Source organism: Pongo abelii, chromosome 5 (genome assembly GCF_028885655.2).
Source record: "Pongo abelii isolate AG06213 chromosome 5, NHGRI_mPonAbe1-v2.0_pri, whole genome shotgun sequence".
Taxonomy (NCBI): Eukaryota; Metazoa; Chordata; class Mammalia; order Primates; family Hominidae; genus Pongo; species Pongo abelii.
In genome coordinates, this window is record NC_071990.2 from 111,656,261 (window position 1) to 111,678,790 (window position 22,530).

The window sequence follows — 22,530 nt, forward strand, 5'->3', positions numbered from 1 at the left end:
CTCAAGTGACCCTTCCGCCTCGGCATCCCAAAGTGCTGGGATTACAGGTGTGAACCACCACACCCAGCCATAAAATTATTTTTAATACTGTAAATTTTGGGTGAAAAGGAAGACTAGGTTGTCCTTCCTTAAGAATCCCTTGTGTATATATAAGATATAAGGGATTTTTCTTTAAAGAAAAATAACCCATCTATTAGTTAATGTATACCCTTCAGATTTGTGTCCTGGGAACACAGTTTGCAGTTGATCTATTTTAACACTCTTAAATTTTTAATATTATTTTCCGTTATTTCTTAGATATGACACTGACAATTCTTACATTTAAAAGCAAAATCTTCATGTTTGTCATATCCTCCCATAGGCAAGGAGAGTTTCACTGTCTGTGGGAGATTAATGCCCCAAGGATATTCCCACTATTCCCAGAACAGAGCTCGACCTTCATCCAAGGGCCCTCCTCTGCCCCACTTTTACTTCCTGTAGGCTGGGTGAGGCTTCATCCCAACTCCAGGGATCCACCAGGTGGCCCAGATGAGGCCCCAGTGAAGATCGGGCATAGTCATTGGTTCAGAGATGGGCATGTGACCTACGCCAAGCCAATCAGAGAGTCCCTAGGGCATTGTGGGAGCCACTAGAAAAGACCTTCACTCTTCCCTGCAGGACACAAACCTGAGAGGGCAGGAAGCCCACGCTGCCGCCACGGGGTCACCACAGGGAGCCTGGTGGGGACGCGGGTAGGAAGGCAGGCCAAGCAGTGAGGGACATTCAATGAGGGACGTTCAGTGGAACAGAATGAGGTTTGAGCACTGGAGGAAAAATCCAGAGTTGAAATAGCAGAAGGGGCAAAGGGTGAAGGAATTAGAGGATGAAAGAGAAGACCAGGGGAAGAGGAGCCTGAGGACAGAGGGAAGGATTAAACAGGGAAACCGAAGGAGGCAAAGGAGAGGGGCAGCTTCCCGAGCCTCCCCTGAGGCCCAGCTCCCCCCAAGCCTCCACCTCCTTCTCAAGGTCCTCCTCCTCCACCACTACTAGCTAGAAATTCAGCTACTAGACTTTAAAAACGTGCGACTTCCCTGGTATAGCTTCCTTTTGGGAAGTTATTTGAAGGAATTATAAATTATGCACAAAAAATTATGAGTAAAGGCATTCATCACACCTTATTTAAGATAACAGAAAGTTGTAAACAATATAAATGTCCCACATATGCATATGGAATGTTAATCCATTTTGTTTGTATATACATATATATAGTGTATATATATGTATTTCATACTCAATCTCAGAGGAAATACACAAAAATGTTATTAACAGTGGCTGTTTGGTAGTGAGATTATGAGAGGTATTTGTTTATTTATTTGCTTATTTGTACATTCTAACTGATTGTATAAAGAACATATATTATTTGCAGAGTAAAAAGAATAGAAAATAACCAAATGTCAAGACTGCAATGGGGTGGAGCCCAGCTGCTGCGGATGTTGCCAAGGGCCCTTCCCGAGAGAACCAGGTGGGGTACTCACATGCCACCTTCTCCTCAGGTGGAGCCACCGCCTGTGGCCTCCTGTGGGGCCAGCCTGGACTGCAGCTGCCAGGACCTAGTGATGGCCCCAAACCTGAGAGTGGGCCCAGAGTCCCACCCCGCTAACCCTGCTGAAAAAGGCCACAGGGCACATGAAGCCTTTGCTTCTTGGATCAGGTCACGCTCTCCAGTTTTCCTTCCAGGCGGACAGGCAATGCACTAAAGAACAGCTGCAGAGGAAAGGCTGGACCAGGTGTGCTGGGAGTCACCAGGAGCAAGGTGGTGAAGGTGAGTTTTCTCCTGAGCCCCTCCTGGGACTCATTAGCACCTCACCATCTGCTGGGAACCATCTTTACAAATGTAATTGTGCCTGTTGGGGAAAGACAGGTTTTCTGTTCTTTTGTTTTGTTTTTTTGTTTGTTTGTTTTCTTAAAGACAGAAAAGGCTTTTTCATTTTCTGAAACCCTTTCAAATGTGCTCAACCTTCTCCAGTGGGTAGCAGATCTCTTAATTACATCTTGGGCGGGTCCAAGATTTTACCATTGTTTTCAGGTACTAACCCTCAGTCCACTTTAAAACATCAATTCCAAACTTGATTCCACTCTCACCTCATCTCCCAGCGCCACTGCCCTCCCCCGGTCCAGTGCAAGCTTGGACCTGGACCCTGAATGAGGGAGGTCTATTTCTGGGACACTCCTCCACTCTCGCTTTCCGCTTTGGGAACTAGTTCCTCTAGTGCGCTGGGCTGAGAGGTAGGACAGAGAAAGGGCAGAGGGTCGTAAACTAACAGGGCAGCGGTAGCCTTCTCTCTAGTGGTGTCCCATTGGGACTGGCTGTGAGGCAGGCATTGACGTGCTAACTTTCTCTGGAAGACACATCTGGGTTCTTTTAGAGAGACTTGAAGGGCACGGATATGGTAAATCCAGACTCAACCACCTCCATGCCCCTCAACTCCCATGACTGAATATATACTCTACGGACTCTTTGAGCTCAAGCTCCCCGGTAAATAGGAGAGAGAACCCTGTTAGGGTAGGGATGGAACAAATCCAGCTGCCTTCTAAGTAGCATCCACTTGAACTGCAGGAAATGCATTTTCTGGCCCTGACCAACTGGGTGAGTACAGACTGCCCCTGCAGCTCTTCTTTCTGCCCTTTCTTCTTTCTCCAAGACCCTCCTCTATCCCTAATGATGTATGAATAAGCCAGCAAATCCTTTTCCTAATCAAGTGTCCAACGGGGGAGCTACTTTACATCCCAATATTTGTGGAACCATTTTATTAGAACCTTACTAGGGAGAAAGCACAGCCACCCCATTACCCATAACCACAGGAAGGGCAGGAAGTCTCCTCTCCTCACACATCCTGTGCTCCAGTGAGCCTTAGACTTATTTCTCTCTCTCCCTCCTTCCCAGTCTTACTGGGTAGAAGGTGGAGTTGGCGGTAACACAGCCACATATGTCACCTCTTAGGAATCCTTGGTTCTCAGCTCTGGTGGGTGTCAGCTCAGGCAAAGAGTACTTCTCTGTCCTCACTTTTGGGTCCTGGAAGCTTCCACAGAAAGACTCCCCATTCATACTTGTTGCATGTTTAGAGTAGTTGAAATTCCACTTCCAGAACTCTTCATTCTTTTTGTAGAGCCAGAATTTTATCTGGTATCATTGTCCTGCTTGAAGGACATCCCTTAACATTTCTTATAGTATAGGTCCTCAGAAGATCTTTTTTTTTAGCTTTTATATATTTGAAAAAGTCTTTTGCATTTGTTTTTGAAAGACATTTTTGCTGGGTATAGAATTAGTGGCCATTTCATGTGAAAGACCAAAAAAAAAAAAAAACCAAAAACCTAGAATTCTAGGTTGACAATATTTTTCTCTGATTACTTTAAAGATTATTGTTCCTCTGTCTTCTTACTTGCTTTGCTTCTGACATGAACTCTGCTGCCATTCTTATCTTTGTTCTCCTGTTTCTCACAGGAAAATAATTTTTTTCCTGTGGTTAATTTTAAGATTTTCTCTTTATCACTGGTATTGAGCAATTTGATTATGATTTGTCTTGTTATAATTTCCTTCATGTTTCTCTTGCTTGAATGTTACCTTGCTGAGTGCTGGATATTCTTTTTCTTTTTATTTTTTTGAGATGGAGTCTCACTTTGTTGCCCAGGCTGGAGTTCAGTGGTGCAATCTCAGCTCAGTATAACCTCCTCCTCCCAGGTTCAAACGATTCTCCTGCCTCAGCCTCCTGAGTAACTGGGACTACAGGCACCTCCCCCACCACACCTGGCTAATTGTTGTATTTTTAGAAGACACAGAGTTTCACCATGTTTGAGGCCAGGCTGGTCTCAAAATCCTAACCTCAAGTGATCCACCTTCCTCGGTCTCCCAAAGTGCTGGGATTATAGGTGTGAGCCACCATGCCTGGCCTGGATATTCTTTAAAAAACAAACAAACACACAAAAAAACTTTTGAGTGTTGTTCTAGGACATAGTTAATTTACTTGAAAACAGTTTGATCCTTTCATGACTTGTTTTTTGTTTGTTTGTTTTGTTTTTTAGATGGAGTTTCCCTCTTGTTGCCTAGGCTGGAGAGCGATGCGCGGTCTCCATTCACTGCAACCTCTGCCTCCTAGGTTCAAGCGATTCTCCTGCCTCAGCCTCACGAGTAGCTGGGATTACTGGCTTGCGCCACCACACCTGGCTAATTTTGTGTTTTTAGTAGAGACGGGGTTTCTCCATGTTGGTCAGGCTTGTCTCGAACTCCCGACCTCAGATGATCCACCCTCCTCGGCCTCCCAAAGTGCTGGGATTACAGGGTTGAGACGCCGTGCCCGGCCTTTTTTTTTTTTTAAAAAAAAAAAAAAAAAAAGATACAGAGTCTCACTATGTTGCCCAGGCTGGTCTTGAACTCCTGGCTTGAACAGCCATCCTGCCTCAGCCCTCACCCTCCTGGGTAGCTGGGACTGCAGGCACGCACCACGGTGCCAGCCAAGACTTGCATTTAAGCCTTGTTAGGAGGGGCCGCAGGAGCTTTTAGAGTAAGCTGAATTGGGCTGCATTACTGAGACAATACTCAGAGTGTTCTACTCAGTGCCCCATGAATTAGAAGGTTTTCAACTGTGGCTGGTGGCCACAGGGGCTATTCTCTGGCTGGTGGGAGCTCTAGGAATGGTTCCCTCTAATCTTTTTGGGTGATTCTTTTTCTGGCCTCATTTCTTTTCCTCACATGCATGTGCTGATCAATACTGCGCTGAAGACCCAAAGATGACACTCTGCAGAGCCCAGAGTTCTCTCTGTGTGCAGCTTTCTTCTCTCCAGTATTCTCTCCTGTGAGTTCTAGGTGCAGAAGTGTCCCTGGGACCCCAGCCCCATCCCTCTACACAGGGATATGGCTGTGCTCCACCTGTACTCTGTGTCCCTGTTCCATGGCCTGGAAAGTCTCTCCAGGCAGCAAGCTGGGGCAATCATAGGACTCACCTCACTTGTTTCCATTCGGGAATCATTGTCCTGTGCCACCTGTGCTCCAATGTCTGAAAATCGTTGGTTCGAATATTTGATCTGTTTTTTTTACTTGTTTCAGAACCTTAGTTTTAGTGTGCATTTCCTGGAATTCCTGGAATTGTGGATGTTAGCTCTGAGCTTGGCTTTAAAAATCATCTAATTGCATATCTTCCATTTGCCAGTGAAGAAACTGAGATAGGAGAAAGGACGGTGCCTGAGTCTGCAGCAGACCCTGAACTGGGCCACATCTCCCAACTTGAGATTGAAGTCGCTTTGAAAGCAGTGAGCGCCTGGGAGAAAAGAAGCGGCTTGGGGAACTTCAAGTCAAGACTCTTTTGGGTCAGAGACTAAGGAGGCTCTGTTGCTGCCTGTGTCTCACTGTCTTCTTCATTCCAACATCTGCCATGTTTTGTGCAATAATGTTGGCCTCTTGCCTCAATTTCTGCATTGATAATGTAGAGGCTTCCATTCCCTCTGATGCCTTCTACTAAGTCAGTCCCACAATAATTGAAGGATATCATGGAATCTCAGCACCAAGAAGAGGTAGATAGCAGAGCTAGGGTTTGAGCTGAAGCCTCAAGGACCTCCCAAGGGAGCCTGAAGATCATCAGAACCAAGCTATCATTTTATAGAAAAGGAAACTAAAACCTGGGCAGGTTCACTGGTACACTCAGGCAGGCTAAGATCTGGGTGATGCACCTAGATACTCATCTCTGAAAGATACTGGGCTTAAGTCTTACCCAGTCAGCTCTTAAGGGTTTGTATTTTTAATGTATGTTCAGCTCACTGCATTCTTTGCCCACAAGAACCACTCCAAACCCAATGGAACTCGATATCAGCTTTTCCATGTGTTTTTTGTCCATGTTATCTGAACACTTTTAACAGTCGCTTTGCTTGTTCACCCACACAGTGGGTGAGACTTCCCGACAGGAGCCTGGGGTCACTATGAGGGGAAGTTTTTAGAGAGGAGGGCCAAATGTCAGAGAAGGAGGAAGAAGAAGGAAGGAAGCAATGAAAGCAATAAACCTATTTCTCAGGTCATTTTAAAAACCTCAACTCTGGGACATTGAGCAGATAGTATCTATTTTTCTTTGCTTTGGGTATTTTTAAAGACACTGCCCCTCCCCATTTACTTTAATACAATACTAAGCACACATTTCTCAGCACGTAACAAGTCAGGATGTTCCAGGTTTTGATGCACGGGTCAAACTTTGCTTTGCCTTGTTGACCAGCCTTGTTGACAATAGGGCCTTTCATTGCAGGAGCACATGAATCCGGGCAACGTGACTTAAGAGCTGGCTGATGTTCCAGGACAGCACAAAAGAACGGAACTTGTTTTCATGCTATGAGTGCGCAAACCAACGGGCAGTTTTTGGGGTTACTCGTGATTGCTCCTCGGTCCAGAGTTCAGGCAGCAATCTGAGCCACTCAACTGCTCTTCTTTACCCCTCTACCTCTGCAGTTCATTGGGGGCCAGAGCTGGGCCAGGCTCCTGGGACAGAAGGAGGAGGTGGGCCCAGGAAAGTCCACTTGGGGTAACGCACAATTTGTACATAAAAAAGAAATGTTCACCTCTTTGTATGTACCGTGGTAATTATTTTACCTTATTTTATGAACTTGCACATTTTCAGAGAGAGTTAAATTAAGCAGAGTCTGAAAGTGGAGAATTCTCACATAGATAAAAGAATGGGGACCTGAAATTGGGTCATCAGGAGGTGTCTTGTGGCAAAATACACTTAGTATCGAACTGAAGGAAGAAATATTTCAAACACTCTCTTTAAGGAAAACTTAATGGATGTGACTTAATATCGTCCAGACTGACCTAGCAGCACGAGGTGGTGCCTTCAAGGACTTTTCATCTCAATCCACAGGAAAAGGGTTCGATTTAGATGAGAAAGAGGGAGCGGGGCACAGCTAGGCTGGAGAGGCATCCTGTCCACGGATTAGTCTTCACTCTTCATGTGGGCAGTACAATGGTAAACGGGGCCTTCTTAAAACAGCAACTCCCAAACACTGGGAGGTAGATGTGCGTCCTAAACCCTCACTGATTCATGATGTTCGGCACAGTGTGGGGCCTCCCGAAAATGGTGCTGATCATATGGAGTTTGTGGAACATCTCCTGTGTGTACTACTGGGACTCTACTATCCTCCGTGATCACAATTTCACAGGGAGCCAGTCGCCTAGGAGATCTCACGGGGTGTCCAATCTTTTGGCTTCCCTGGGCCACATTGGAAGAAGACGAATTGTCTTGCACCACACATAAAATACACTAACACTAACGATAGCTGATGAGCTAAAAAAGAAAATTGCAAAAATATCTCAATGCTTTAAGAAAGTTTACAAATTTGTGTTGGGCTGCATTCAAAGTCATCTTAGGCCACATGTGGCCCGTGGGCCATGGGTTGGACAAGCTTGAAGATAGCCATGAGACTACTGATGACAAGAATAAAGGTGGTTTATTGAATCCGTACTGTGTACTGGACTCTTCACATGCAGAGCCTCATTTAATGCTCGTAACAATCTCAGGAAGCTGGGACAAGCATATCCCCCATCTTACAGAGGAGGAAGCCCACTCAGAGAAGCTAAGGAACTAACCCAAGATCACACAACTAGAGTGGGGATTCAAACCCAGACAATGTGGAACCACAGACCACATCTTACCCATCAGCTGTTGTAAGTACACAGGCAAACCAGAGCAGGAGGGCAGAAAAAAGGAGGAGATATATGGGGGTTATAAGCAAGGTGTGGGTTATAAGGAAGATCAGTTGACATCTTCTATGAATCTCCTGAAACCAGGATGAAGAATTCCAGACCAAAAGGCTATAGAGAGAGAAAAAAACTCCTGCTCCAAATGAGAAAGAAGAGAAAGAGTGTTGATGGTAAAATATCAGTGAGACGCTGTGATTTATGCCCTTTGTCTTTTTCTTTCTGGCTCCCCTAGCAACAGTTAAGTAGTATGAATGTAAATGCTCAGTAACACGCCGGCGAGACTGTTCCACCAGGCACAGCATCCCTGGTAAACAGAAATGCATGCTAATTTCTGCTCCGTTAAGCACAGGAAACATCACTAGGGGCTGCCCAGTGGAAAGGAACAAAAAGCAGATGGAAAAATGTTTAAATCTCAAGTTTATGTGAGAACAGAAAAGAAGGAACATGTTGTAAATTATTTTTTGAACTATTAAGCTACTAACAAAATCCTAACACCAAGACAGACAACAGGGGTGGTAAAAGGGGAAGGAAAGACAGAGTCACAATGGAGATGCTTTTGCTACAGCATATCGTTAACTGCCACATTTTTCTGGAGTATCTGAAAATATCAGTCTTGGAAATACCTATGCATTATTTTTTCAGAGGTGTGTGTCTATAGCCTCAGGGCTGGAGCTGGAAAACAAACAAGCTATTGCCATGAGCTCATGCTGGAGTCTGTGTAAATTGTTTCCTCTCCTTATGTATAATGTTTCTAATTGGGACTGTTACAGAGGATGAGCTCTGTGGGCTGTTGAATTGACTCTTTGTGCTCACTGCAAATCTAGGACTTTCTGCCTGCCCATGCTTGGGCCGACCTGCTTCTCAGATGCATCAGTAGATGGGGAAGGTGACCCTGTCCTGCTTCCTGATGTCTGATATCAGGGCTGTTGGAGAAATACCCAAGAGATATGCTGTCACCCCTGGAGTGAATAGATACATGACTCTGGTTTCTAGATGCCTAACTCTTGTTTCTAGTTGGCCCTTTTATCCAATTATACCTCTAATAAACAAAAGTCCATTCTGAGGTCATTTCTCTGAGACAACTATTTACCTAAAAGTTGTAGGGTGAGCAGTAGACACTAGTTCCTCCCTCTGCATCGAGAATTTAATAAATGGGCTGGGCACGGTGGCTCACACATGTAATCCCAGCACTTCGGGAGGCCAAAGTGGGTGGATCTCTTGAGATCAGGAGTTTGAGACCCGCCTGGCCAACACGGTGAAACCCCATCTCTACTAAAAATACAGAAATTATCTGAGTGTTGTGGTACATGCCTGTAATCCCAGCTACCCGGGAGGCTGAGGCAGGAGAATCATTTGAACCCAGAAGGTGGAGGTTGCAGTGAGCCAAGATTGTGCCACTGCACTCTAGCCTCGGTGATGGAGCGAGACGCCATCTCAAAATAAATAAATAAATAAATAAATATTGAAAGAATTTTGGAAATGTTTAGGGAAAGTGGAGTAGGACTCTGCTTCCCCAAGATGCTGAGGCTTTGCAGAGAGGATGTGACCCGGAGGGTATGAGTCTCCCTGGCTTGGACCCACTCCTGCTCCCGACCTGACATGTTTCTAGGTCAGACACACTTAGAAAATTAATCCTCAGCCATCTGAGTAGCTGATTGTCAGCAGACAATTCCCTTCCACCGGTAAAACTTCAGTCAGCTACGCTGGGCGATACATAGAAATACAGTATTGGCTTGGCTTAGAGGTCTCTGGACACTTGGTCCCAGAGGACCAAGTAAAGGTTGCTTGTTGATCTAGTATGACATTCCCACTGTGGGACCTGTTAGGCTCCATACTGAAGAGGTGCCAGGAATTCAAGGAGAGTGGAGGCTGGTGCTGAAAAGCTTCCCCCAGTGATTCTGATATGCTCAGAGAGGGTGATGGTGGTGGTCTTGGGCAGGCTTCCCATTGTGTCAGGCCCACGGTATCACTAATTCTTGTCCAGACCTGCAGAGCCAGAATAGCCCAGCCCACAGAGCAGAAGCCACAGTGTAAGAAGCCCAACCTGGGCCAGAAAGCCTGACGATGCCAGAAAAAAAATCCCCATCAGTGTGGTGCCATGGAAACCCTAGACAGCAGGCAGATCTTTCTGCCTACGAGCCCATTGGCACCTCCCTGGGAACTGGGAGCTGAGTAGGGAGGTAAATCCCGGAAGCCAACAGAACACAGGTTTCATGGAGAACCTGGATGGAAACCAGCAGTAGGGGACTGCTGCTCGGCACTGCGGAGGTGCTCATGCCTTGCACCTGGTGGTTTGCCAGTGGACAACTTCTCCATGACCTAGTTTTCTACCTGGTCTGAAATGAGAAAAATAAGTACAGCATAGCAAGTTTTTCATTAAACTAAATTTGTTCTATTTAAAGAACTGCCGTTTGTTCTGGAACTATGTCCTTTCTACTTTTTTTGGTGGAAAAAAAGTACTTTTAAGGAACAGATGTGACAATGTGGTAGTGGACGACAACATTTTTTGGTGTTGCTTTTTAATATTTCTATTTGTCAAAATAAAACCTGGCAACACTGCGTTAGTCCTCGTTTTGTTTGTTTGCATGCTTGCTTTTGCTTCTGTGTGTGGTGGATTAGGGATGGACACAAACTCTTTGGAACTTTTCATACCGAAATGTGCCCCTAATTTGCCTTCTCTTAAATCTGGGCTGGCCTTAGTGACTTACTTGACTAATAAAATGTGGTGCGCATGACCGCGTAGGTCTTCTGAAACTAGATCAGGGGAAGCCCTGCAGCTTCCTTTCCAGGCCTCTTGGAACCCAGCTGCCATGCTGTTAGGAAGCCCAAGTGGCCAAGGCAGAGGCCCAGACAGAGAGGAAGCAAATACCTACATGTTTTGCTTCGGTTAATCACTCCAGTAAAGTTACTAAAAGACAAAAACCACAACATTTCTTTTTCTTTCTGAGATGGAGTCTTGCTCTGTCACCCAGAGCTGGAGTGCAGTGGTGCGATCTTACCTCACTGCAACCTCTGTCCCCCTGGGTTCAAGCAATTCTCCTGCCTCAGCCTCCCGAGTAGCTGGGACTTGTACAGGCACTTGCCACCATGCCCGGCTAATTTTTGTATTTTTAGTAGAGACAGGGTTTCACCATGTTGGACAGGCTGTTCTCAAACTCCTGACCTCGTGATCCGCCCACCTCAGCCTCCCAAAGTGCTGGGATTACAGGCATGAGCCACCGCGCCCGGCCCACAACATTTTTAGAGACAAAAATATCTACATTACATATTCTACTTTACAGATTATGTGGCTTTGAACAATGCTCTATTTTTAAATCTCATCATTTCCTTTAATTACACATTATTATGTGTTCATATGGGTATGCGGTACAAAATTCAAAAGGTGCAAAAGAATACAATGAAAAGTAAGTTTTCTTTTCATCCCAGCCACCCAAAGGGAACCAGAGTAGTCAGGTTCTTGTGTATTCTCCCGAAGATACCAAGCCATAGAAAAATATATATACATCTATTTTTTTTATTTTTAATGAAGGCCAGCCCCTGCGCTGTGGTTGTTTCACCAATAATACTATCCTGTGAGGCCTCTCAAGAAACAGCCACCTTTCTGTTGGCCAGGTGAGAGCATGTTTCCTTGTATAATACCTTTTTTATGCAAGTAGAAATTTACCATACCCAGTGTTCTGCTCCTCACATTTCTTACCTAACAATAAATTTGGGAGATAAATAACTTATCATCTCTCTTGTCATAACTATATTCCCTATCACAGCACCTTCTGCATGCAACAGGTGCTCAGGAAATGCTTTTTAGCTAGTGGTAATGGCAGTTTCCTGTTGAGAACTGAAGTATGGAAAAGCTGTTTACAACCATACACCACCACAGAAACGTAAGAAATGGTCATGACTGTGTGTAGCTGCTATGAAACGAAGTAGGTCCTGTGTTGATCAATGTTCCTTCTGTTTTAATGGCCAAACTCAAACTAGAGTGTCCACTTCTTCCCCTGGGTTCCACGCTCAGCAGAGCGGAGGCTGTCAGTCCAGACAATGCTATTTAACAGAAGCCAGAAGGTGAACTTCCTGTTAAGTCAAGCTCGTAAAGTCACAGAAAAGGTGAAATGGTTGGGGCAGAAAAGGACCTCAAGAGAATGGTTTATTTACTCTAGAGGAGAGGCTGCCGAGTGACTTTTATAGGCTAAGGGAGCCTCAAACAGGAAGGAAAGGGCTAGAACCACAGGAAAAGTAGAGTGAGCTTCAGAAAGATCTCTGAGCCAGGTGCGGTGGCATGCGCCTATAGTCCCAGCCACTGGGGAGGCTGAGGCAGGAGGATCTCTTGAGCCCAGGAGTTCAAGGCTGCAGCAAGCTATGATCACTCCACTGCACTCTAGCCTGGGTGACAGAGCAAGACCCTGTCTCCAAAAATAAAAAATAAGAATAAAAAGATCTCTGGGATAGCACTATGGACTGCAGCCTCCACCCCAACATTCTGGCAGGAGCCCCCTACCTTTGCTAGCACATATGGCCCTTTCGTAGGATTGAGGCAGACCCAGCTGAGAGGACTCAGGTATTCAGTGGAGGAAGGCTTTGTCCCAGGACAAGACTTCAGTGCAGGGCGCCAGCTGGATTTCAGCCACACTCGCCCCATCCTTGTGCAAAGTGCGAACTCCCACCCCTAGGCAAAGGGTCGTGTCCCTTCCCCCAGGTGTCATTCATTTGTTCATTAGATATATATATATTGATACCTACTACATGTCATGCACCATACTAGGTACTGGGAACACAGCATGAACAAGGCAGGCTCCCAGCTCATAAGGAGTTTATTTCCTAATGGGAAAGATACAACAAATCTGCAAGAAAGGCAATTTCAGAGTGAAAAGTGCAAAGAATGTATATGGGATAACCTGAGAGTGACGTGAGGGTGGTGGGCAGTGTTTGGCCAGAGTAGTCAAGAAAGGCCTTTTTGAAAAGGAGACCCCTCAATTCCAGGCTCCAGGCTGGAGTCCTTTGAGACTCTTTCCCCTCCTTTTCCATCCCTCAAGTGGGTTTGAGCCAGGGTCTTATGTTTCCTGGTGGAAACAGCCTCCAAGATAGCTCCTAATGAGCTTCCTTCTTGGTGTCCCTGCCCTTGAGTAGTCTCTTTCCACATAGTCTCAGGGTTGGTCTGTGTGGCCAATAGAACACAGTAGAAGTGATGGTTGTCACTCCCAAGGCTAAGTCATCAGACACTTCATGCTGCCCTGCCCTGCCCTCTCTGTCTCTCTCTCAGGTTGCTTGCTCTGGGGGAAGTGAGCTGCTGTGTTATAAACAACCACATGGCAAGGAACTGAGGCCTCCTGCCAACAGCCATGCACATGAGTGAGCTTGGAAGCAGATTCTGCAGCCCCAGTCAAGGCTTCAGATAACTGAAGCCCCAACTGACATCATGATTACAACCTCATGAGATTCCCTGATTCAGAACCATCCAACTAAGCTGCTCTCAAATTCTCTTTTTTTCTTTAATGAACGAGGCAATTTATTAACCCAGGATCGTTTGTTTTAATGCTTCTTGTTGGCAGCTGCCACCTATCCAGCGATTCTGTCCAGATCTTTCTGACCCTGAGGTGTCAGTTTGTGGCCCCTATCTTGGTCCTTTTCCACCATTTTCAGCCCCTCCAGGGCTTGGAGGACGCAGTGGGCCACACTCTTGGAGACTCGGCTGACGTGGCTGGGCAGGACACCATTTATCTGACATTCCCCATAGATCTTGGTCATGGAGACAACCCCAGCGCCACCTTGGCGGTATAAGCAGCTCATGTGTAGAACCAGTTCTCATCTCAGAGTAAGCTCTTTGTGCTGGGCCAGTTTTGTAGTATCCACCCATTCAGGGACTTTCAGCTTCCCGGACTTTTTGAGGAAGGCTACCAGAGCTCTGATGAACTCCTGCTGATTCACGTCTTCTACAGTAACTCCAGGAATCATGACACCTCTGCACTGCCAGCCAGGGGAACAGCTGTTCTCAAATTCTCAAAAGAACACTTGTTATTTTAAGCCACTAAGGTTGGTGGTTGGTTGTTACACAGCACTAGATAACCAATACACAATAGACAGCCCTTACACATCGATCTCACTGCACCCTGCAATCCAGACCTCCTTGTCTCCTGTGTCCTGTCCAGCATCTAGCCTGCCCAGTACTCAACTGCAGCATCTAGCCTGCCCAGTATTCAACTGTGACACTGTCCCAACCCCCTCAAAGACCATCCCCCACCCCATATTTCTCAATCACCTCCAGGAAAAAGGTTAAATCAGCCTGGTTTCTAAGTCTGTCCATAAATCTAATTCTGCAAGCATTTATTGCAAATTTGTGATGTGTTTAGCTTAGTGTTTCATGTTGCAGGGAAAACACAAGAACTATTTATTATAGTCCCTGTCCTTGGTGTTGTTGGTAAGATAGACTAATATCTCTGAAACAATCAGAAGACAGTGCAGAATAGTTAATCAAAGGCTTATGGGGTTGACAGAAAGTGTTAAGTGAGAGGTTGGAGAGCTCCCTGTTGGCCGGAGGTGAGGAGCAGGGAGAAGCTGGGGCCTGGGTCAGTCCAGCACAGGCAAGGGAAGAAGGGTAGGGCCCAGAAAAGCAGAGAGGCTGAGAGCAGAGGTCGGTTTAGGGAAACAAAGCCTGGGCCAGCTGAAGATATAGAGGGCCTTGAAAGCCTGGTGGAAGAACCCAGGAGGTGGAGGTTGCAGAATTCACTGCAACCTCCGCCTCCTGGGTTCAAGCAATTCTCCAGCCTCAGCCTCCCTGGGTTATAATTGGGTGGATTTATAACCCAATCCAGTGGGCAATAAACAGTGCTGTGAACCTATTTAGATCGATGAGATTAAAGGTAGGGAGTGAGATGGAAAGAAGATGGAGAGGAAAAGAAGGTGGGAAAAGAGATCGGGGCTGGGGCAAAATGAATTTGGAGTGATTTGCCATCACTGAGATGTGAGCACCTGAAGCTAGACAGCAGGAACAAAGCCAGGGGCATTGCTCTGACTTGAGGCTGCACAATTGAGGTGTCACCCCCACCCCAGGCCTGGCAGCCACCTCCTACCTGGGGGAGCATAGATTCTATGAGACTGGAGTCAAGAGCAGGTCAGGCTCCTGCTGAGTCTATAGCAGAGGTGCTTAACCCTCTATGGACACCTGGGGAGATGTGTAAGGGCACTTGGGGGCCAATTTGAAGCACTTTAGCATAATAGTCTAGTGCAGAAACTGACAGACCACCTGGCTGTACCCCTCACAGACTGAGGGACCTTCAATCAGTCACTTAACTCCCCAGACCCCCACAATCCTCATCCAAACATGAAGGTAGTGAGAGTACCTGCTCCATAGGGTTGTTGTGGAGATTCAGCAAAATGAAAAGCACTTAGAACGGTTAACTTCTTTGTTATGCAAATGTTCTTGCACTGACCTGGGTTGCAGTTTAGGCATAAACATTTTTAGATTCCTGGGTACAGCCAAGATTAAGAATCAAAAATCCAGCCACGCACATTGGCTCAAGCTTATAATGTCAGCACTTTGGGAGGCCAAGGCAGGAGGATCACTTGAGTCCAGGAGTTTGAGACCAGCCTGGGCAACATAAGGAGACCCCATCTCTATGACGAATAAATAAATAAACAAACAAACAGAAATAAAAATGTAGCTGAGCATGATGGTGCTTGCCTGTAGTCCTAGCTTCTTGGGAGGCTGAGATGGGAGGATTACTTGAGCCCAGGAGATCGAGGCTGCAGTGAGCCATGATTGCACCACTGCACTCCAGCCTGGGTGATAGCACAAGACACTGTCTCAAAAACAAACAAACAAACAAACAAAAATAAAAAACAACAACAACAGGCCAGGTGCAGTGGCTGGTGCCTGTAATCCCAGCGCTTTGGGATGCCAAGATAGGAAGATCACTTGAGCCTTAGAGTTCAAGACTAGCCTGGGCAACATAGGGAGACCCTGTCTCTACAAAAAACGAAAATAATTTTTTTTAAAAAAAGTCAGAAATCCACAAGGACAAAGAACCCACCCCCCCATCCTTCCTACCATCCTCCCTACCATCAGAATAGGAAGTTAAAACTATCACTTCAGACATGCTCTTTGATTCAGATAAAAGTGAGACTTGGCTAGATTATGGCTTTGACTCAGAACCATGGGCAAAGTTCATGGTTTGGGAGTTTCTGCAGGAAGCTTGGGGACGTTCAGCTCTTTTAGCTGAACTTCTCTGAGTTCCAAGTCTATGAAATTCCAAAACTCAAAGCAAAACAAAGGCACCCTCAAGGTTAGGGATCATATGCTATCCATCTCCACCCCCTGGCACCCAGCGTGGCACCCACACTTGCTGGTTGGCTGGGGGAGCGAGGCAGGCCTTAACTCGGTTGGTGTACAGAGCTGACTGGTCTCAGATATGGACCACAGCGGGTAAATTTGATGAAACAAAGACAAAACCATAAAGGAAACAGGCTTTGTGCCATTTAGGAATGCAAATTAGATTTTCTTCATTGCTGAAGAATTCTCATACTGCTAAACCAGGAATATTCAGACACCCACCTTCCACCCCCAGTTTAGGATATTTATGTTAACGGAAGACTCAGAGGGAGATGACTTTTTGGGTCCTTTGAGTTGGTACAATGCAGATACAGGTGCCATATTTAAAGCACACCTGAAACAGGTGGGCAGCCTCCCAACACCCTTCAGGCCAGTGCTTCTCAAACACTGATGCACACGCCACTCACCAGGGGAGCTTGTTCACATGCAGAGTCTAATGCAGTAGGTCTGAAGGGAGAGCCTGAGATTCTGCATTCCTTTTTTTTTTTTTTTCTTGAGACAGAGTCTCGCTCTGTCATCCAGGCTGGAGTGCAATGGCATGATCTCGGCTCACTGCAACCTCCGCCTCCTGGGTTCAAGCAATTCTCCAGCCTCAGCCTCCCGATTAGCTGGAATTACAAGCACCCCCACCACCACCACGCCCGACTAATTTTTGTAATTTTAGTAGAGACGGGGTTTCACCATGTTAGCCAGGCTGGCCTCGAATGCCGGACCTCAGGTGATCCACCCACCTTGGCCTCCCAAAGTGCTGGGTTTACAGGCATGAGCCACCCCACCCAGCCAAGGTTCGGCATTTCTAACAAGCTCCCAGGAGATGGTGATGTTGCTGGCCCAAAGGCCAGCACGTTGAGTGGTAAGGCATCAAAGTCCACTTTGGGACGGAAGCCAGTGCAGGTTTGGCGTATCGCCTGGACAGTAGCCCTGACTTGGGTTAAAAGAATTAACAAATCCCTGCACGCTGGTCACATATTTATCATTTTTTCTGCCTTAAAAATATCCCCGCTGGGTGTGGTGGCTCGGGCCTGTAATCACAACACTCTGGGAGTTTGAGGCAGGAGGATCTCTTGAGTCTAGGAGTTGGAGACCAGCCTGAGCAATATAGTGAGATCCTGCCTCTACAAAAAGTAAAAAAATAAAAAATTAGCCAGGCATGGTGGCATGCACCTGTAGTCCCAGCTACTCAGGGGGCTGAGGTGGGAGGATCACTTGAGTCTGGGAGGGCAAGGCTGCAGTGAGCAGTGATCGTGCCACTGCACTGCAGGGTGGGCCACAGTGCAAAATCTTATCTAAAAAAAAAAGAAAAAAAAAGAATCCTTAAAGTTGAGAGTCTGAACAGTTTTAATTATCTAATGGGCTCACTGGATTTTTAAATTGTCCTTGTCACTTGTGGTGTGGTTTGGCACTTTGAGCTTTGCTGACTCTGAAATACTCTCTGTAACTGGGAAGGACATATCCATGAACACTCACCCTGCTTGCTGCATAATCAGGGGTCTCCTTGGGCTCCAGGGCTAGGACAGACCTCTGGGTTGATGATTTAACTCCAGGGCTGGTTAATAAAGGCCCAGGTGAACCTGGAGCCTTGCCCTATGTCTCACAGCTGGTGGAAGAGCCAGGAAGATCTGAGTTGTGTTTTCCTGGTATGCTGTTTGATGGTGGTGGTTTATATAATAGCCTGCTTCCATCTCAGGGCACTGGTTTAGTTCAGGAAGCAAACCGGCTCCTTTTCAGGGACCAGAGTCCAAAGGGTAGCCAGTGGTTATCTCAAAATGCCAGGTGAGAAGATGGGAAATGAATGTCTGGCCTCAGACATTTCACCCCACTCTGGATGAGATCTATTAATATTACACTCTCTCAGCACCGTACTGAAAGCACTCTCACAGGGTTAACAAGAATGTCAAGCCAGGCTCTAGGCAGAGTTATAGCTAGGCACTGACCAGGGTGTGCTGGTGCACTTTGACCCACTTCCCTGCAGTTGCTCGCTAACCGAGAGTCACGTAGCACACAGACCACCTGCTCCCTCATTGTTCCTATAGAGAGAATCTGTGACACTGGACCTTTTTACTAAAAAATTGCTTAAGGTATTTTTCAGATCCTGCATTCCAGCAGAATGCCTGACGTCAACGAGTCTGCAGAACCCCAGCCCCAAGGTGCCAATCCAGCACAGAAATGTGATTCCTTCATCTCCTTGTCCCATAACTGCACTTATCACTTCTCGACCAATCAGCAACCCCTAGCTCCTCAGCCCCCTACCCACCAAAATTCACTTAAAAAGTCCAGTCTAAAACTCTTTGGGGAGGCAGATTTGAGGTTCCCTCCCACCCCCTTGTTTGGCTGCCATACAATTATTACACTGTTTCTCTGCTACAACTCCCACCATTTCTGTGTATTGGTCTGTTACTGTCCAATGTGCAGCTGAACCTGGTGGTCCTATAACACCACCTCTCCTTTAAGCACTGTGTACTGTTATTTACAGTACAATTATTGATTAAAGTCTAAATGTCTCTTATTTAGACTAGAAGCTTCCTGAGGGCAAGATCAGTGCTTCTCTGTATTCACCATTGCATCTCCATCACTTGATGCAGCACGTAGCAAGTGGGTGTTCAATACACATGTGTTGAATAAATAAATAAATGCACAAGATCCAAGCCTTATGCCATATGCCAGTCATTAGTCAATTGTTTATATGGGCCGGGCGTGGTGGCTCATGCCTGCAATCCTAGCACTTTGGGAGGCCAAGGTAAGCAGATCACTTGAGCCCAGGAGTTGGAGACCAGCCTGGGAAATATGGCGAAACCCTGTCTCTACAAAAAACACAAAAAAATTAGCTGGGTGCGGTGGTGCACACCTGTAGTCCCAGCCACCTGGAAGGCTGAGGTGGGAGGATCTCCTGAGCCCAGGAGGTCAAGGCTGCAGTGAACTGTGATCACGCAACTGCACTCCAGCCTGGGCAACAGAGTGAAACCATGTCTCAAAAAATTGTTTATGAATATTTACTCTTTCTATTCTTACGTGCTTATGAAAACAGGTGGTATTATTATCCCTTTCACATAGAAGGAAACTAAGGCAGAAGGTGCATAAGTAACTTGCCCATGATTGCACAGCTAATAAACGCCTGGCACCAGAGCCTATCTTCTTAACTGCTGCATGATTCATTGCCTTTAGACAATTGAATTTAGACAGCTGCATGAAGAGTGAGGCTCAGGTGGCAAATAAAGCAACATGCACTTGCAGAGCGCAGAAGACAGAAACATGTACAAGACCAAGGACACGGAAGCAGAGTGAAGAAGCAGGCAGACCAGTCTTGGCTCTGTGAACAAGGACACAGGTGCTGGAATCGGAAGACTTGACCTTTAAGCCATCTCAGTTTCCTCATGTGTGTCCTGGCCATGGCAAAACCCTAGCTGAAGAGATTCTGAGGTGACAAGGGGTGGGGAGTGATATTTAGGACTTGCAAGGAGAGGCCAGAAGGAAGTCAGGCAGCCTCAAGGGAGTCAGGGCCTTCTCCACCACCACAGTTGGGCTCAGGGAAACTGTTGACACACAGGCACGCTAGTGACTCCAGGCCCTGCCCTCAGCGGCTTCCACATCCTCCTTGCGGGCATGTCATCCGCTGTCCCAGGGCAGCTCTCAGTCTCCCTGCCTGCTTCCTCCTGCCCAGTGCTTCTCACCTCTCTGACTTTTTATTTTATTTTTATTTTTTAGAGACAGGGTCTTACTCTGTCATTTCACTCTGTCACCTAGGTTGGAGTGCAGTGGCTCACTGAAACCTTGACCTACTGGACTCAAGTGATCCTCCCGCCTTAGCCTCCCAAGTAACTAGGACTAGAGGTGCGCATCAACACGCCTGGACAATTTTTTAATTTTTTATAGAGACTGGGCCTCACTATGTTGGCCAGGCTGGTCTCAAACTCCTGGGCTCAAGCAATCCTCTCGCCTCAGCCTCCCAAAGTGCTGGGATGACAGGCGTGAGCCACTGCACCCGGCCTGATTTTTTTTTTTTGTAGAGACAAGGTCTCACTATGTTGGCCAGGCTGGTCTGGAACTCCTGAGCTCAAGCAGTCCTCTCGCCTCAGCCTCCTAAAGTGCTGGGATTATAGCTGTGAATCAACCACACCTGGCCTTATTCTGACTTTTGTCCGAGGGACATCCTTCACGTTACTGTTCCTCCTGCTGAATCAGGCCTGATACCTTCTCGCTTATGAGTGGGAAGCTCACTACTCTTGTGGTGCTGAAGGGGCCCTGCAGTGTAGTACCTTGTGTGTGAAGTCAGCCATATCACCTCATAGAATTGCTTATACTGCCCAGAGTCCCCAGGAACCTTAACCTGTTCTTTGGCAAAAATATAGACATGGGTTTTAGGTCTGATGAAAGATGGCATCCAAACACAGGCAGAATCGTGTAGGCAAGAGGCCTCCATTCAGACACCTAGAACTCTCAGCAGGCTGCTCCCTGAACTGGCTCTGTATCAATCGCTGCATTTTAGTTTGAACCCCAGCCTACGATTCTCCTCTCCTGCAGTTAGCATTTTAGACTTTCTGTCTCTAGTGTAAGTAAACACTTTTTCTTAAAGGAATTTGGGTCATCATCGAGTACATGAGGAGGCACATAGGGCCCAGGGAGGGAGGGATCCCACATTGCTCAGGCCCAGGGATACCCAAGCCTGTGACTGCGGGTTCTCACCAGCATCAGCTCAGTGAGTTCTGCCTCAGCTGTCCCAACCCTAAGTCTCCACGCCTGCCCACTCTGTTACAGACTGAAGCAGGGGAAGAAGTTGTGTCACCAGAGCTCTGAGCCAGAATTTTGGGAAAGATGGCAGATTGGTAAGGAAAGAAATTACTCAATTTATATCACCCATCATTTCCTTTTTCAAATTGCAAAATAAAATAGGAGACAGAATAGAAAATTAAATAAAATATCCCTCTTGGTGATTTTAGAGGTAGACCAGTTCTGGTTTCCTGCCAGCGGAGATTACCCTTCCCCATGGCACAATAGTCTCATTCAGCTTTTGGTACTAGAGTAACTATTTAGAATAAAGTCCAAGGTCCCAGCTAAGAACAGAGAATGAAGAAAAACTTATAAATTTCTTTTTTCTGCACATGCCATGCCATTTACAAACATGGCCACTTTGATGACTTCCTCACTGCTTTGCCCTTGAAAAAGGAGTTATTATAACATACCTTGCAAATGACAAAACCTAATTGTGTCCTTGTGCAAACGTCCCTGTCATGCGGGGGAGGTGGTTCCTCTGTGTGGTTGGGGCCTCAGAGGCCCCTGCTTGTCACTGAGGACTCTGCTGGACCCCTGCTTGGTCATGGGACAGATGAGGTGGCATCCTGCTACATTTGCTGTTTTTAATTTCACGCTTTCATCTTTTCCTTATGGATCACGAGGTCAAGAGATCAAGACCATCCTGGCCAACATGGTGAAAGCCCGTCTCTACTAAAAATACAAAAATTGGCTGAGCGTGGTGGTGCGCGCCTGTAGTCCCAGCTACTCAGGAGACTGAGGCAGGAGAATCACTTGAACCCAGGAGGCGGAGGTTGCAGTGAGCCTAGATTGCACCACTGCACTCCAGCCTGGGTGACAGAGCAAGACTCCATCTCAAAAACAAAAACAAAAGCAAAAACAAAAACAAAAAAAGAGAGAGAGAGAGAGATGTGTTCTCTTTTACCCAAATCAGCGTTTCCACTCACTATCTACTCCAGAAAATATTGGAAGAAAATTCATTGTATTTCTTTTAAATTGCAATATTTAAATTCTCATTAAAGAACTAAACCATGTTCATTATTGAAAATTTGGAGAAAAAAAACTCCCCATAATCTCATCATCCAGAGACAAATTATTAATAATTTAGATTACCAAGATAAACCCCTCTAGGTTGTGATGTATTATCTTTTTATTTATATTGCTGAATTTGACTTGTTAATGTTTTGTTAAGGATTTCTGCATCTATGTTCATGAGGAATTTGGGCCTGTAATTTGATTTTTTTTTTTGTAATATCTTTTTGTAGTTTTGGTGTTAGGGTATCATTGCCCTAATTAATTGAGTTGAAATATGTTTCTTCTGCTTCTATATTCTGGGAAAGACTGTAGAGTTGGCATTATTTTTTCCTTAAATGTTGGTAGAATTTACCAGTGAAAACATTTGGGCCTAGAGTTTATTTCGTTGGAAGGTTTTTAGCTACAAATTCAGTTACTTTACTTGTCATAGATGAGTACAGAATTTCTGTTTCTTCTTGAGTTAGCTTTGGTAATTCTTGTCTTTCATAATAGCCCCCTAAAATCCTTTTAATTTGTTTTAAATTAGTAGCGATGGCCCCTAATCACTACTGATTTTGATCATTTGTGCCTTTTCTTTTTTTTTTCTTATTTAGTCTAACTAAACGTTTATCCTTTGAAAATATTTTCGTACTTTTCATTCAATTAAATTGATTTTCTGTATTGTTTTTCTGTTTTTATTTTACTGATTTCTACTACAATTTTTATTCTTTCTTTC

At 45.9% G+C, this 22,530-nt stretch overlaps 1 pseudogene; it reads right to left on the reverse strand.

The window, feature by feature from the left end:
- Positions 1-13,237: 13,237 nt before the first annotated feature.
- Positions 13,238-13,660, reverse strand: LOC100436395 (small ribosomal subunit protein eS19-like; annotated as a pseudogene).
- Between the last annotated feature and the right edge of the window lie 8,870 nt (positions 13,661-22,530).